At 42.2% G+C, this 17,982-nt stretch overlaps 1 protein-coding gene across 3 annotated transcripts in view; it reads right to left on the reverse strand.

The window, feature by feature from the left end:
• The window catches only part of NT5C2 (5'-nucleotidase, cytosolic II), a 149,490-nt gene that overhangs the window by 96,407 nt on the left and 35,101 nt on the right, over positions 1–17,982 (reverse strand). For 2 of the 3 annotated variants that reach the window (XM_020897905.2, XM_020897904.2), the window contains exon 1: positions 2,687–2,757. The exons of the other annotated variant lie outside the window; for it this stretch is intronic. The gene's annotated coding sequence lies outside the window, so the exon portion shown is untranslated. Of the gene's footprint in view, positions 1–2,686; positions 2,758–17,982 lie in introns of those variants that run through there. 3 annotated transcript variants of the gene reach the window in all.

The following is a 17,982-nucleotide window of genomic DNA, read 5'->3' on the forward strand; positions in this document are numbered from 1 at the left end:
GTGTTACTTCAATGGAATTATCCCACTGAACCAACACAACTCTGTGAAATTTGTTCTATTTTTCCCTTTTTCATGGTGAGAGAAACTGAATGAAGTTCTCTTAAGGTTAGTTCTCCAAGGGTGCATGAATGGTACGGCAAGACAGGTCTTAAACACAGACTCCAAAACCCAGGCCCTTAAACATATGTGATGCCATCTCCTGGCTCAGTGCCTTTGTACTGACCACCTTTACTGCTCATATGTCATTTAATATATGCCCTGTGATATTTAACATTTTGTGTTCCGAAATGTTGCCTAAGCAGCTCAAAATATTACATTCAATCAACAAAAATTTACTGAGAGCCTATATGCCAGGCACTATTGACTAGTAGGCATAAAATCATGTTATGGAGCCTCCACAAAAGAAAAGTAGATGAATTCTCTAGATACATGGACGACATCCAGATATGTGGGGAAGCGCAAAATTTAAAATATGTAAAAGGAATTATAATTACATAAAAATTATATTTACATAAGAACTGGAAAGGGGGCATCCCTGGTGGTCCAGTGCTTAAGAATCTGCCTGTCAATGCAACAGACATTGGTTTGATCCCTGGTCCCGTGGGAAGATCCCACATGCTCCCGTGTAACTAAGCCCTGTTCACAACTGCTGAGCCCACGTGCTACAACTAGTGAAGTCCACTGCGGCCATGCGCCACAACAAGAGAAGCTGCTCATCAGAACTAGAGAGTAGCCCCTGTTTGCCACAACTAGAGAAAAGCCCACACAGCAAAGAAGACCCAACACAGCCAAAAAATAAATAAATCTTTAAAAAATAAAAGAACCAGAAAAGATATTTGTCACAAATAATATGATCAAGTTAGGGGATTTTTTTAACTATTAAATTTTGCTTTTGGGTAAGAAAGGCAAGTAATAAAAAAATGTACTTTAAAAACAACAAGTTTTATGCTCTTTACCCCATTAAGCAGTAGAAATTAGAAATAGCCAAGAGGCAGAAGATGAACGTTTGGCCAACATCCACTTTCCCTGGCTTTCTTTAGGAAGCTACACCGGAAATAACTAATCAAGCTTGCAGATACCCTTTGTAAATATCTATATAAATCTTCCTACAATTATAAACTTTTGGAAACCTGTAGCTGATTATAAATTTTCAAACAATGGAATCAAATCTTGGGAGCTGAATGAACCCTTGCCGAGCATCTCCTTCGGCTCTCTCATTTTACAGACTAGTTGATCATTAAATTCTAAAATCTAAATTCTGGGTTGATGAGAATAATGTAGCAAGCTATACCGAAATGTGGTGGCTTACACTGCAATAGAAAAGCATTTCCAAAATAAAGTTTATGCGCGCTAGCATCAGCCCAGCATGGGGAGTTCTGCTTTTAATCACAAGCTGTGTCTTCTTGAACTTAACCTCTTCAGGTCTGGATGCCTTCATCTGGAAAAATTCTAACCATGTTGAAAAGTGTCGAGGTAAATACCTGAAAGGACCTCAGTAACATTACGGTTCCACGATAAATGGCACTCTTTCACATTACAGTTACCAGAGTTTGCATATACTGCTTTAAGAGGCAAAATGAACAGTATATAAACAATATGAAACAAGTTCAATCATGAAGAATCTGGACATGCACACCCACGCACAAAAACAACGCTATAATGGTGACTAGTCACTGCAGAGCCCTGCACTTACAATGCATCCTCAAAACAAGGGCCCAAAGCCGACAGCAAGAGAAAACGCTACATCTGACACCCAACTCTACCTACTTGCCTTTAAAAGCTAAGGCCTACCACAGTCAAAGCCCCCAAACGTCACGCTTGTAACTACAAGCTCAGGCCTCAGATTCGCATCTCACTCTCGGCTCTCAAGGGCTTCAGGGGTCCCCAAGAAAAGAATGCACTGCCACCAGACAGTTGGCCCCGGACTCGAGAGCCACTGGGAAAGAACTGGCACGTTTTTCTCGTGACGGCTTGCAATTCGAAGTGAGCTTTCCAGGAAGTGCTGCAAACGACCAAACTGGCATGCGGGCTTTCAGTTGGCAATTTCTGGTCGTTCTTGCTACAACACAGTCAACCTTGCATCCTAACACACATCTGCTGGCTACTTCCTGGGGGAAGGGGGGGGGGGGTCGACCGGGAACGCGCACGGGGTGGGGAGGCCCATTAACTTGGAAAGGCAGACGTCGGGTACGGACGGGAGGAAGCCAGGCGTCCGCAGGAAAAAATTAGCTGAACTGAGTAAAGGGGTGTCCGCCTGAGGTAGGATGGGGGCTACCACCAGCGTGAGGGAAAAGCAGGGGAACGGGCCGGAACGCGGCGAGACAAACTGCGGAGGCTAGGGGCCGCGCTCAGAGAGTAAGGCGGGTCCCGGCGAGCCCAAGACCGGGAAACAATGGCGCGAGCGTGACGTGGGGCCGGGGGCGTCGCCGCGGCGCGGAGGAAGGGGCTGCTCTGAGGCTGGGGGCTAACTGGGGTTGGGGGCGTGCGGAATCTGGGGTGCGGGGTCCGCGGGCGCGCACTCAGACCAGAGGGGCCTGACGGGCACAGCAGCCGAGTAGGACCGCTGCGGGGGCAGGTGGGGGGCCCTGGCACAGGTCGCGCGCTCTGCCGCGCACCCTCCCTCTCTCCCTCGCTCCCTCGCCCGCCCGCTCCTTCCCCGCCCGCCCGCGGGTCCCGCCGCACTCACCGGCCCCGCCGCACGGCAGCAATCCCAGCGCGCAACTGCCGCAGCCTCCAGGGCGCGCGCTCTCCCCGCCCCCGCCGCCCCGGCACCGCCCCCCTGCTCGCGCCCTGCCAGGGACCGGCGCGCTGTTCCGTCCCCCAGTTCCGCCGCAGAACCCGGCCGCCGCGACGCTCCCTGGCCACGCTGCGGGAGTGCGGGCGCTAGGCGGGCCTGCGTCCCGGTCTCTCGCGCGGGTCTGGGGATTGTCAAATAACAGAACATCGCCTGCTGCTGAGCTGTGGGGTGACGCACGTTGACAACCCTTCCATGTCCCTTAGGTCTCCATCCCTGGGCCTTCTGCAGGGCCCTGGACTACTTCACTGACACTCCGAAGCTTACCCTCAGCGGGGTGGGGGCATACATTTTTCCCAGTCACAGAATCTGCCAGGCGAAAGGACCTCAAAAAGTCCTCTGGCCCAAACTACGCCTGAGTCCCAGTAATGACTTAAAGTACGACTTGGAGGTTTGTCAGAAAGGGTTGGAGTCTCCGTTCCACAGCTCGCCAACTGTGTGACCTTGTGCGATATACCTTAGTTCATCATACCACTTCCCTCATCCTTAATACAGGTGTTAATACATCCTTAACAACACTGCCTACCTCTTAGGATGATGACAGAATGAAATAAGATAATAGAGGAAATGTCCTCGGCACAGTCCTGGCACATAACCCTCAAGAAAGTCTCCTACCCCAACCAACTCGCGTCTGAAAGAAAGCTCCTCAATGACAGAAAGCCTTAGCCTCAGCAACTCTGACCAGCCAGAAGGTGTTTCCTAAGCATCCACTCTCTGGCCCAAGTCCTAGCCTTTGGAGCCTCAGGAAACAAACAGGTCTAATCTCTCTCGCACCTTCTACTTTTCATATACTTGAAGACTTCTGCCCAAGGTCTTCTCTTTTCCAGACTAGTATCTCCCATTGCTTCCATTGTTTCTTCCTTTGTCCTGATTTTGAGGGTCTCTGTCCTCATTCTTCTTACACACATGGTCAGTTTGATTGTGGCTTCTTCAGAGTATGTTGCCCAAGATTGAATCAAATGTTTGTGATACCATCAGAGCAAACCAGGCCTCGTAGGGCTTATTGCCTTGCATTCAAGAAATAAAATTCTTGGCACCTGCACTATTGACTCATTGAGCTTGCAATCAACTAAAACTTCCAAGACTTTTTAATAAGTGCTCTGCTGGAATATTTCTACCCTCTCTTGTGTTTTTGAGCCAACTTCAGTACAGGCTGGCTGAGGACAGGCCCTGAACTCTTACCTGTTGGATTTTTCAGGATATGTGGGGAAAACAAATAGGAGTTTGAAGGTAGTCTGACACTACCTTTAAACCAAGTGCACGTGGAAAAAGGCCAGAGTTTATATCTAAAGATCATGGCACTAAGCAAATAAATATATATATGCAATGTGATCAAAATGAAGTGCATGCACAAAAACACATACACACCAAGACTAGAAGGAAATATGTAATTGAGTATGGTTTTCATGGTGGTTTTCTCTCAGCGAGAAGAACTAGGGTGGGTTCTTCTTTATACTTTTTTGTAAACTTCTCAGATTTTCTACATTGTTTATATTACTTTTGTAATCAAGAACTTTTGTTTCCAAAAGAAAAAAATCAGAAAAAAATTTTAAATCAGAGAGATGAAATAAAGACAAAAAATGGGAAACAAAGGGATAACAGACTAGGAGAAAACATTTGTTAATATATAAAACAAAGTATTTGTATCTGCAACATATAAAGGATGCAACAAATCAAAAAGAAAAAAATTCACTACAAAAATGGGCAAATGTAAATAGGCAGTTCACAGAAAGAAAGTTATAAATTGCCAGTAAGAATACAAAGAGATGCCCAAGCTCAGTAGTAACCAGGGAAATGGAATTAAAACTGAAACTGGCAACAATTTTCAAGCTTCATGATATCAAAAGAATGTAAATTGGCACAGCCACTTTAGAGGGCAATCAGACAACATCTATTAAATCCATGTCTCAGCAATGCCACTTCTAGTTATCTACTGTAATTTGATGTTATGGAGGTATGAACAAGGATAATTGCTATGATACTACTAATAAAATTTTTATCAGTCAAAATGCCCACCTATCGGGCAATAGCCAAATAAAATACAGAAAACTCTTACAGTAAAGGAATTCTGTAGAGTTCCAATTTAAATAAGTGACCTATATGTTAATTTACATCTATCTCAAAATCATATATTTGAATGAAAACAGCAAGTTGCAGCATGAGATTGATTTCATATTTTATAGACACTCTCCTCAAAATGCATAATTTCAGTCTAATCGTGAAAAATCATCAAATAAGCCCAAATTGAGGGATATTCTACAAAATACCTGACCTGGATTCCTTGAAATTATTAAGGATATGAAAGCCAGGAAAAGACTTGAGAATTATCAGACTGAAGGAGACTCAGGAGACAAGACAATTAAATACAATTTGGGACCCTAGATTGGATCCTGGAACAGAAAAGGGATATTAGTGGGAAAACTGTTGAAACTCTAATAAAGTCTATAGTTCCTAGTATTGTACCAATATTAACCTCTAAGTTTTGGTCATTGAACCAGTTATGTAAGTCGTTAACATTAGGAAAGGCACACTGAAACTTTCTGTACTGTCTTTGTAACTCTTGTGTAAATCTAAACTTATTTCAAAGTCAAAGTTAATATAAAACACAGACATACATACCATAATTTCTTACCATCCTGCTATAGACAATATATGTGTACCCATCAAATTCATATGCTGAAACCTCAGCCCCAATGTGATGGTATTTGAAGGTGGGCCTTTGGGAAGTAATTAGATTGTAAGGGCAGTAAACAGAATTAGTGCCCTTATAAAAGAGATCCCTGAGAGCGGCCTACTCCCTTCTGCCCTACGAGACACAGCAAGAAGAGAAGACAGCTGTCTCTGAACCAGGAAATGGGCCTTCACCAAACACTGAAGCTGCTAACACCTTGCTCTTGGGCTTCCCAGACCCTAGAACTGTAAGAAATAAATTTCTATCATTTATAGACCACCCAGTCTCAGGTATCCAGTTACATCAGCCCAAACTAAGACTTTCAAAACAGATTGTAAGGCTATTGGCCAAACTCTTAATCAGAGGTTATCTTTAAAGATAAGGGCAAAAGACCAAGATTGTGGGTAATGTTCAAAGAGGGTATGACCTTTAGTTGTAATGTTTTAGAAGATAAAAGCACTCATGCATTGCTTTTTAAATCAAATATTAAGTTAAAAAAAAAAAAGCAAAAGTACAAGATTCTTGGTCTCACGCCTTTCAGGAGTAAGACAAGCCATGCCAACTATGAAACACCTTCTAACAGAAGGCTGGGGAGCCTATAGAAGCAAAGAAGAGCCCTAAGTGGCTTGCTTGGTCTATCTTGACACTGGCTGAAGGGCTCAGGCAACACTTGGCAAGAAAGACCATCCCACTGTGGCCTTGGATGGCTTCTCACCAAACTTCCTGCCTAAGAACCCACATGGCTGCCCTACCCTTCTGATTAACACAATTTTCCCCTAGAATACCATAAACTCTGAGTCACCCAGAATGTGATCTGCATTCATAGGTCACTCATCAGTTTTCTGCTTCTTGGCAGAATCCCTCAGAGAAATGAAAACATTGCTCAACATCCTGGCCTACGGCCTAGAAAGAGCCTGCCCCCAAAGCTTTCTCCCAGGAAGTATTCAGTCAGAGATCCAATCAGCCAACTTGCAAGTCTCCTCTCTTTTTCATCTATCTTTCTCTAACAGCACAGTGTCAGTACTTAACTGCAATAATGCCAGTACAGGTATTATGTCAGGAGACAATTAATTAGAAAATATTTAGTCCAACTAGAAACATCTAGTTCAACTTGAGAGACAGGACATCCATGTAGGAATTAGGAGCACCTACATGAGTTCAAAAATATGCACTGAGCTCCTACCATGTGCCTCACACTGATCAGTAGAGACATGAGTTTCTGCCCTCATGCACATTTCTGACTGCCTAGAAAGATGGACTTTAAATAAACAAATAATTTTACTACAATTCTGTAACTGCTATGCAGGAAAAGTAAAAGATGCTTTGAAGGAGAACAAAATAGGGGGTCAGCTTTGGGGCAGGGGAGGGTCAGGAAGCATTTCTCTGAGGAAATAACATCTTAGGGGGAACCTGAATAGATGAATGAAAGTGAAAGTTGCTCAGTCATGTCCGACTCTGCATGTAGTCCATGGAATTCTCCAGGCCAGAATACTAGAGGAGGTAGCCTTTCCCTTCTCCGGGGGATCTTCCCAATCCAGGGATTGAATAGAACTTTCTAAAGTAAAAAAAAGTGAGAGACTGTTGGTGGGAATGCAAATTAGTACAGCCACTATGGAAAACAGTGTGGAGATTTCTTAAAAAGCCGGAAATAGAACTGCCATATGACCCAGCAATCCCACTTCTGGGCATACACACCAAGGAAACCAGATCTGAAAGAGACACGTGCACCCCAATGTTCATCGCAGCACTGTTTATAATAGCCAGGACATGGAAGCAACCTAGATGCCCATCAGCAGACGAATGGATGAGGAAGCTGTGGTACATATACACCATGGAATATTACTCAGCCATTAAAAAGAATTCATTTGAATCAGTTCTAATTAGATGGATGAAACTGGAGCCCATTATACAGAGCGAAGTAAGCCAGAAAGATAAAGACCATTACAGTATACTAACACATATATATGGAATTTAGAAAGATGGTAATGATAACCCTATATGCAGAACAGAAAAAGAGACTCAGATGTATAGAATAGACTTGTGGACTCTGGGAGAAGGCGAGGGTGGGATGTTTCAAGAGAACAGCATCAAAACATGTATATTATCTAGGGTGAAACAGATCACCAGCCCAGGTTGGGTGCATGAGACAAGTGCTCGGGCCTGGTGCACTGGGAAGACCCAGAGGGATCGGGTGGAAAGGGAGGTGGGAGGGAGGACCGGGATGGGGAATACATGTAAATCCTTGGCTAATTCATTTCAATGTAAAAAAAACCACTGCAATGATGTAATTAGCCTCCAACTAATAAAAAAAAAAAATAACAACAACAACAAAAAAATAAATATATGCATGAAAATGAAAAAAAAAAAAAGTGAGAGAGGGGCTTACTTGGAGGAGTAGAGAAATCTTTAAAGAGGAACCTGTGGGCACAAAGGTCCTGAAGTAGGGCTGGACCTTGTAAATCTGCAGAATGATCAGCAGCCTAAGAAAAAGGGAGAAAGTGGCCAAAAAATGATCTAGAAGGAGGCAGAACCAGACTTCGCAGGGCATTGTAGATCAGATAAATGATCTGCAGCCTTATCGTAAGTACCTGATGGCATAAAGCAAAGGCGTGGCAGAGGTCACGTCTGCAGTTTCAGTGAACAGGATATAACCAACCGATCAATTGCCTCATACACTCATGAAAATTAACTCATTCGAATCAAGCAAAGAACTCCTAGATGCCTGTTGGAAACTTCTGCTGGGTGTATACAACATGAGAGAGACAAGATCTGCAACTTTGATCACAATCCTTCTATTTATCGAACATCCTCCACACTTAACCCCAGAGTTGCTGAACATCTATTTAAGAAATTAGACACTTAGGTAAAACATGAAATCAGGTCATTAGAAGACCCATGCTACATCAGTGGCCCCAAGAACTTCAGAGTTTCGCGATAGATGGATTCCTGAGGAGACAGAAGAGTAAGAATCAATTACAAAGAGATACTACTTCATACCTACTTTGAGGAAGAAAAAAAAAAGGAGGTAAGTGTTGGTGAGGATGCAGAGAAACTGGAACCCTCCTGCGTTTCTGGTAGGAAGGTAAAATTGTACAGCCTTGGTTGGTGGTTCTCCATAAAGCTAAACATGTGTGTGCTTGCGTGCTCAGTCACTTCAGTCATGTTCGGCTCTTTGTGACCCTATGGACTGAAGCCAGCCAGGCTCTTCGGTCCATGGGATTCTCCAGGCAAGAATACTGGAGTGGGTTGCCATGCCCTTCTCCAGGGGATCTTCCAGACTCAGGGAATGAACCCACAGCTCCTACACTGGCAGGCAGATTCTTTACCTAGTGAGTCCTATCTTAGACAGCTGATGTGAGAATTAAAAGGTATGCTGTATGTAAAGTACATTTTGTAGCTCCTAATAATATATGCTTAATATTTGTTCTCTCCCTCCTGACAATTTCTCAGAAAAGATGAAGGAGACTAGATACCCATGGTATCAACTAGTTCTGAAATAGTAACAGAAATAATGAACTTATTGCTGGACTTAATTAAATGGCTCAGAATCTAAAGGTGATGAAGCTGGTAAAATATTAGAATGCGTTTCTTTCGGATCTTTGAGCCCAAGAAGATTAAAAAAAAAAAACAGATGATTGAAAAATCAAGGTGATTTTCTAAATGAACCAAGTTTGAAACAGTAATATATTTTCATAATCCTAAACCAAGTGTGTGAAAATTATTAGTTGCTCAGTCGTGTCGGACTCTGTACCCCATGGACTGTGGGCCACCAGGCTCCTGTCCATGGAATTCTCCAGGCAAGAATACTGGAGTGGGTTGCCATTCCCTTCTCCAGGGGATCTTCCCAACCCAGGAACCAAACTCACATCTTCTGCAGCTCCTGCATTGCAGGCATATTCTTTACCACTGAGCCACCAGGGAAGCCCCTAGAATTACCATAATTCTGCTTTTGAGTATATACCCCAAAGAACTGAAAACAGGGTATGGCAAAAACCACTACAATATTGTAAAGTAATTAGCCTCCAACTAATAAAAATAAATGAAAAAAATAAAAATAAACAAATGAATTTTAACGACAACAAGAAAAGAACTGAAAACAGGGATTCTAATAGACACACACATACCACACCAATGTTCATAGTAGCTAAAAGGTGGAATGAACCCAAATGTCCATCAACACATGAATGGATAAACAAAACATGGTATATCCATACAACAGGCCAGCCATACAAATAAATGAAGTTCTGGTACATGCTACAACATGGATAACTTTAAAAACATTATACCAAGAAAATATTATACCAAGTAAAATAAGCCAGGCACAAAAGGACAAATATTATATACCACTTCTGTGAAATATTTAAAATAGGCAAATTCATAAAGACAGAAAGTAGATTAGAGGTTAGTAGCAACTGAGGTAGCAGGGAGGAATAGGAAGCTATTGCTTAATGGGTCCAGAACGTCTGTTTGTGATGATGAAAAAGTGTTGAAAACAGGCAGTGGTAATGGTTGCATAACACTGCAAATGTACTTATGCCACTGAATTGTACACTTACATATGGTTAAAATGACAACTTTCATATTATATATATTTTACCATAGTAAAAAAAATTCAAAGGCAGGATGGATTGGGAGTTTGGGATTAGCAGATGCAAACTATTACACAGAGTAGATAAACAAGATCCTACTGTATAGCACAGAGAACTATATTCAATATCCTCAGATAGACCATAATGGAAAAGAAAAAACACATGTTTGTTACACAGACAAAAATAGTAAAAGATAAAATGGAAAAGAAATTTTTTAAAAAGAAATCAAATACATAAGTAGGACCGTTTCCTCTATGTTCACTGAGCTCATTTCAAACTGCCACTTTTCAGTTGCTGGTCCTCACATCCCTCCATAAAGCACTATTTACATTTTGAACTCTATTCACGGCCTTAGCTTAAATGTAACTCAGAAAGGCCTTCTCAATCTCACTACCCCAGCATTTTCTTTCATGCTGCCCACACTTTCCCTTCCCTTCCCACAACGGCAGTTAAATATTTGTGTGTTTGTGTCTTTAATATCTGCCTTCTCATTAGGCTGTAAGCTTCAGAGAAGCAAGGACAGTCTTGTCCACTGTGTCTTATCTCATTCCCTGAGAGTGAGTATAGCACCTAGCCCAGAGTCTGGTACATTGTGGATTCCATATGTATTTTTACATAAATAAAGTAGTGACTGAATGTGTTGTGGGATCTGCTGTGGACCAACTTTTCCCGTAACAATCACAAGTGGTTATGCAGCTTTACCTAGAACACTTATACATGTTCATAAAGCATTTCTGAAAATCAGGAACAGTGGTCTTAGGGTGCATCATATTGTCAAAATGGCTATACTACCCAAAGTAATCTATAGATTCAATGCAATCCCTATCAAACTACCAACAGTATTTTTCACAGAACTAGAACAAATAATTTCACAATTTGTATGGAAATACAAAAAAACCTCGAATAGCCAAAGTAATCCTGAGAAAGAAGAATGGAACTGGAGGAATCAATCTGCCTGACTTCAGACTCTACTACAAAGCCACAGTCATCAAGACAGTATGGTACTGGCACAAAGACAGAAATATAGATCAATGGAACAGAATAGAAAGCCCAGAGATAAGTCCACGAACCTATGGTCACCTTATCTTCGACAAAGGAGGCAAGGATATACAATGGAAAAAAGATAACCTCTTTAACAAGTGGTGCTGGGAAAACTGGTCAACCACCTGTAAAAGACTGAAACTAGAACACTTTCTAACACCATACACAAAAATAAACTCAAAATGGATTAAAGATCTAAATGTAAGACCAGAAACTATAAGACTCCTAGAGGAGAACATAGGCAAAACACTCTCCGACATAAATCACAGCAGGATCCTCTATGACCCACATCCCAGAATTTCAGAAATAAAAGCAAAAATAAACAAATGGGACCTAATGAAACTTAAAAGCTTTTGCACAACAAAGGAAACTATAAGCAAGGTGAAAAGACAGCCCTCAGATTGGGAGTGGATTTTATCTTAATGTCTTTCACAATGCCTTGAGTCTGATTAAATTATTTTAAAAAAACATAGCACATCAGGGCTCTCATTCTTACATCCCCGTGTTCTTCCTTGTGAAGTCATCAGCAGTCTCTTAGAGCAGGAACCTGAATGAGACACTAGTACAATTTGTTTTCAGGTAGATCTGTTCCATCACCAACCATTCAGATTTTGGTTCCTAAATGACAAGTTGTTGGGCTTAATTAAGATAGCACATTCTTTGCTGTGGGACCAGAACTGCTAGCCCCCTAACATTTCACAAGTACAGGTTAAGCAGCATCTATATTAAGAACACACTCTCATCAGCAACAGTGGCTCATTAACAGCAGTGATTCTTAGAAAAATCAGGAAGCCTGTGTAGTGGTCTTTATGTGTGTGCTATAGTCCCACCTTCCCAGGGAAAGAATGGTGCCTCTTGGTCACATCAGAGACTCAGGCCTGCATCTTAGCCATTCTATCCAGTCCTGGGTTCATATCGAACCCTGCTTGGGTCCCACCCTAGTCCTTCCCAGTGATATTGAACAGTATTTCCCCTGTCTTGCTAATCCTGTTCGTGAGGCCAATTGTCTTGCTGTATCTCACTGTGCACACTGTTCACTGAACACATGGTAGGCAAGACACGAGCTGAGAGGCAGGAAGAAAATGTGAGGAGCCATAGGAATCACAGACTTATTTATTTTCTCTTGGCTGGCGCAGCAGCCATAGCAGCAGACTAACATAACATAACATCACAACGTAACATAACATAACATAACATAACATAACATAACATAACATAACTGCACAACCATAACATAACCTCTCTCCTGGCAACAGCAAAAAAGGTCTCCTCAGGTGGAGCTTATATATGCTTACAGAACAAAAGTAGCCTGTGGTCAAATACATACCTCCTGACGGGCATGCCCACTGGTATAAGTGCTCTCAGCTGCTACATAATCATTATTTACAAAACATGGGGCAAGAGCAAGAGGCCGTGGGGCGAGAGAGCCTGACCACTCCATCTTGGCTAATTTGCTCTTTCCTGACATCCCCCATTTGGGAAATTTATTTGGGGAGTTCCAAAGTATATTTTGATGTGACTAGTTCTGTGAGATGTTATTAGATATTCCTTGAAAAAAAAAAGTTCCATTCTTACAGAATTCATGAAAGGCCTATTTAAACTCTCAGCACTTGCTTGACCACTTATTATAAATGCCTGGGACAGCACATCTACTTTGTCTTTTGAAGACTGGGCCCTCGTAAGCAAGAAAATGGCTCTAGTTTTCACAGCAAAGAAGTGAGGCCTCATCCAACGATATACAGCAAGGGTTTGTACAGGGACTTGTAACAGGGATGCTTTATTTTCTTCAGTCAATGGTTCTCAAACAACAACCAAGAATAAGGGTTGCTTTTCAAAAAAGCCAGTTCCAGACCCCATCCCAGTCTATGGCTGTGTGGCCTGGGAATTCATACTTCAACTAGCTCCCCAGGTAATTCTGATGCAGGTGGTCCACGTATTCTCTGAAATTGCCTGCCCAGGGGACAGGAATCAATGTTGCCATGGCAACAGCCAATCTGCACCGCCTCCTGCTGCCCGCTGCCTGGGCAACGACTGACTTTTTGGGTCTCTTCCTTCTTTGCAAGTCCAAGGAGCCACTGTGAACAGCAGTCTTTCAATACTGTGGAAACTATTCAATTGAGTCACACAAAAGAAACTGACTCATAACTGTAAGATCTCAGATTATAAACTACGTCACCGCAACTTCAGAGCACCCATCTTTTAATCTGCTTTCTTGGCTTCTCTACAGATGTCAGATACTATCCCTGGATGATTGCATTTCACTGGAAGAGGGTGTAGTCCCTGAGACCCACACAGTTTTCCAAGCCTGCCACGAGCTGGGGTCCTCCCTTCTCAGTATCTATAGCACTCTTGTAACAAGGGTCCTATTAGTCAAAAGTAAATAAATCGTCTCTCATTTGAGCAATGGAAAGTTGAATTCATTACTTCTTTCTTACATCCAATCTATTATTTTGAACTATTTTGGGGGTCCAACGCTGTCCGAAAGAAAATCCATGCTAGTTGAAAAGAGAGTAGGTTAAGTACCAGGATTTGTATATAAACCCTTAGATAGAAGAGAATAATGGCCTAATCCCCAGAATTGTGACACTGTTGCAGTTATAGAGCAAAGGAGAATTAAGGTAGCAGATGAAATTAAGTTTGCTAATCAGCTGACCTTAAAAGGGGAGCATAGTCTGAATTTTCCAGGTGGATTCAATGGAATCACAGGACCTTTCAATGTAAAAGAGGGAAAGACAAGAGTCAGTGTCAGTGATGCTATGTAAGAAAGAGTTGGCTGGATGTTGCTGGCTATGAAGATGGAAGTGGGCCATGAGCTGAAGCTTCTAAAAGCTGAAGGCAAAGGGATTGATTGCTCCGTGAAGCCTCTGGAAGGAACATAGGAACATGGCCAAATAAGACTTTGACTTTAGGCTTCCCTGGTGGTCCAGTGGTTAAGAATCTGCCTTGCAATGCGAGAAACACAGGTTTGAGCCCTGGTTCCAGAAGATTCCATAACCACGGCGCAACTAAGCCCAGTGTGCCACAACTACTGAGCCTGCACGCTGGAGCCCTCAAGCTGCAACTACTGAAGTCCAAGCATCCTAAAGCCTGTGCTCCACAACAAGAGAAATCACCACAAGAAGAAGCCCATGCACCACAACTAGAGAAAGCCCAGGCACAGCAACCAAGACCCAGCACAGCCAAAGAAAAAAGACACTGACTTTAATCCACTGAAACCCATTTCAGACGTCTGGCCTCCAGAACTAAAATAATACTTTGGTGTTGCTTTAAGGCATGAATTTGTGATAACTAGTTACACCAGCAATGGGAAACTAATATACAGGGAATTAGGAATGGAGATCAGAAACAGGTACAGACTAGAGAATTAAACAAATGTGAGCTTACTATCTTATCTCTAATAGTGGTTCAGGGGAAACTTTTCATTCTGAGTTTTCCAGGAGGAAAATTCTGCAGTATTAGAAAAAAAAAGAGAGAGAGAGAGCAATTACATTTTTTATGAGTTAAATTCATGCACATTTCTTTTTTGGTCCCTTCAGTGTTGGTATTTTGTTTCCTTCTCCCTTTTTTTTTTCCTGTATTATAACACCAATGTACATGTATACAGAGAAATGAACAAAAATCACCTTCACAAAGTAAACACATCTATGTAACCACTGCCCAAATCAAAATACATAACCAGAAGCTTCAAAACTCATCTCATGCCCCCTCCCAAGCACTACTTCACCTCCCACTGATAATTGCTACTGTGACTGTCAATCTATAGATGAATTTTTGCCTGTTTTTGAACCTTACATATATGGACTCTTACCTATGCATGCCTTTGTGTCTAGCTACTTTCACTTAACATTATAGTTATAAGATGCATCTGTATGAATCAACTGTTTGTCTATTTTTATTGCTGTATAGTATTTCACTGTGTAAATATAAAGTAACTCATCCATTTTTTAAAAAGAAAAATTGTGCATTAAAAGTGGTTTCACCCACTTCCAGGGCTTTTCAGATTCTTTATCTGCTAATAAGTAACTGTAAATCCCAAAGCAAGGATAAAACACCCAGTTTCTCAAATGTATTTGACTATGAAACTTTTTTTTCCTACAAAGCATCTTACAAGACTAGTATTTTGTAGGACATGCTCCAGGAAACCCTGGTCCGAAGCAATGGTTTTCAAACTGTGCTCCTCAAAGCTCTAGGGTCCCAGATAGTGACTCAATACTGCTTAAGGGATAAGAGTTAGGTCATTTGGATCCCCATTTCTGCTTAAACACAACCTCCACTTATATCTGTTTTAAGAAGGGATTTCACATATATGGGGTGTATGTATGTATTAACTGCCTATGTGTCTATGATTGAAAAAAAAAAAAAAGGGTTTGGCTGCTTTAAAACCTGTGTTTGAAAAACCACATGTTTTCATGTGGTGGACCTCCCAGAAGGCCTCTGCACAGACTCCAGTTCCAAGCTACAAGGACTTGCTGACCTTATCCAGAGTTCATCGCTTCTGCCATTACTGACTTGCCAGGTTCTGTCCAAGGGCCATCCACTGATTCTCTTAGTGGTGGTGTGGAAAGGGCTCAAAAAAGATCATTGACAGCTGTTCAACACAGATCAAGCAGATTAGTCCATAGGCAGCTTCTGTCCATGGAGTCAGAGGCTGAAAATAGATCATTACATGCCACAAAAGTCTGAAATTGCTTCCAACCAGGCACCATGGTTTAAGGATTAAGAGCATGGACTCCAGAGCCAGACTCCCTGGCTTCAGCTTCTGGCTCTGTCGCTAACTAGCTGTGACCTTGGGCAAGTTTTTCAATACCCTCACATCTTAGTTTCCTCATCTTTAACATAGAGGTGAAGATAATAATAGCATGTACCTCATAGGCTTGATGAGTATGAAATGAGATCATGTTTGCGCAGCAATTGATACTGGGCTGGGCATCTAGAAAGCACCATATAATGTTTGTTAAATAAAACCAAAGTGGTTCTATGAACTCATGGGTGGCAAAGCCCAATTCCATGCATTTTAATTATTTTACTGTTCAGTGTTTCACCACTGCCCTTGAGTAAGGCTCTCTCTATGGCCGTCCACGCCCCTTATGAGTTAGGATCACATGGCCTTCCAAAATGGTGAGGGTTACCAGACTCAGGATTCCTTGGATCAATAACATTTCAAAAGCCATTTGGGGAATTTACTCAGAGTAACCATTTTAACTATGCCATTCAGGACATGAAAATAAACCACTGTCTACCGTCACTACTATTTCACAAAAGGCAATTTCAACACCAAAGAAAGTAGGAAATACATAATCTCAGAATAAAAAACAGGGCTTTAGATTAAATTGACCTTACTTTAAAAAAAAAATCACGCCCCTGTTCTGGTTTTTCCATTTCATCTTGAGCCAGTGGCCAAGGGCCAACCCCTGTCTGTGACCCAGCATTTGGCTAACAGTGCTCTTGTGTGTCCCAGGACACATAGGCCATTATAACTAAACACTTCCCTGAATGTCCAAGTCTCAAAGCTAGCATTGAACACCCCAAACTGTGCAAAACCAGAAGGCATTGACTAATAATCCCAGGTAGCACTGCTATGCTCAGTGGTAACGGATCACAGGGGAATTGGGTAGAGTTTAGTTGTTCATGATAGCATTTGAGGTGCCTTTTAGAACCATGGCTTGATTCCAAGGAGCCAAGAGTGAGCTACCTGGGTGTTCTAGGAAAAACCTCAGTCTTTCCACCTGTGTTTTTCCTTTACTCTCACACCACCACCACACTTAACAACACTTCTGACACCAGATCTGTGGGGTTTTCCCCCACACCAAGTGATTCTCTGTGACACAGTGAGGTGTTCTACAATGAAACTCAATTTCAACACTATCTACTAAAGACAGCATCAGATCCCACAGGTTAAAGACTCAGTCCCATGAGACTGCCCCCCCTTCCTACCAACCAAGTTTTAGATGCCAGTCACAAGTAGTAGGCCCCTAGATCATACACAACATCTGCCTATTTGCTGTTCAGTTGCTAAGTCATGTTCAACTCTTTGTAACCCCATAGACTGCAGCACACCAGGCTCCTCTGTCCTTCACTATCTCCCAGAGTTTGCTCAAATTCATGTCCATTGAGTTGGTGATGCTATCTAACCATTTCATTTCCCGCCATCGCGTCTGTCAAACTTAGCTACAAACTGGAGGTTCCCATGACCTCTTCCTTCTTGGATTTGATTATCTGCTCAGAGACACATTTACTTACATTTACCAATTAAAGGATACCACTCTAATGGAAGAAAGTGAAAATGAACTCTTGCCTCTTGAGGAAGGTGAAAGAAGAGAGAGAAAAAGCTGGCTTAAAACTCAACATTCTAAAAACTAAGATCGTGGCGTTCAGCCTCATCACTTCATGGCAAATAGATGGGAAAAAAGTAGAAACAGTGACAGATTTTATTTTCTTGAGCTCCAAAATCACTGTGGACAGTGGTTGTAGCCACGAAATTAAAAGACACTTGCTCCCTGAAAGAAAAGCTATGACAAACCTAGATAGCATATTAAAAAGCAGAGCTATCACTTTGCCAACAAATGTCAGTATAGTCAAAGCTATGGTTTTTCCAGGAGTCATGTATGGATGTGAGAGGGGGACCAAAAAAAAGGCTGAGCACTGAAGAATTAATGTTTTTGAATTGTGGTGCTGGAGAAGACTCTTGAGAGTCCCTTGGACAGCAAGGAGGTCAAACCAGTCCATCCTAAAGGAAATCAACCCTGAATATTCATTGGAGGACTGATGCTGAAGCTGAAGCTCCAATACTTTGGCCACCTGATGTCAACAGCCAATTCATTGGAAAGGACCCTGATGCTGGGAAAGATTGAGGGCAGGAGGAGAAGGGGGTGACAGAGGACGAGATG

The sequence above is a fragment of the Odocoileus virginianus genome, chromosome 7, assembly GCF_023699985.2.
Source record: "Odocoileus virginianus isolate 20LAN1187 ecotype Illinois chromosome 7, Ovbor_1.2, whole genome shotgun sequence".
In the NCBI taxonomy this organism is placed as follows: Eukaryota; Metazoa; Chordata; class Mammalia; order Artiodactyla; family Cervidae; genus Odocoileus; species Odocoileus virginianus.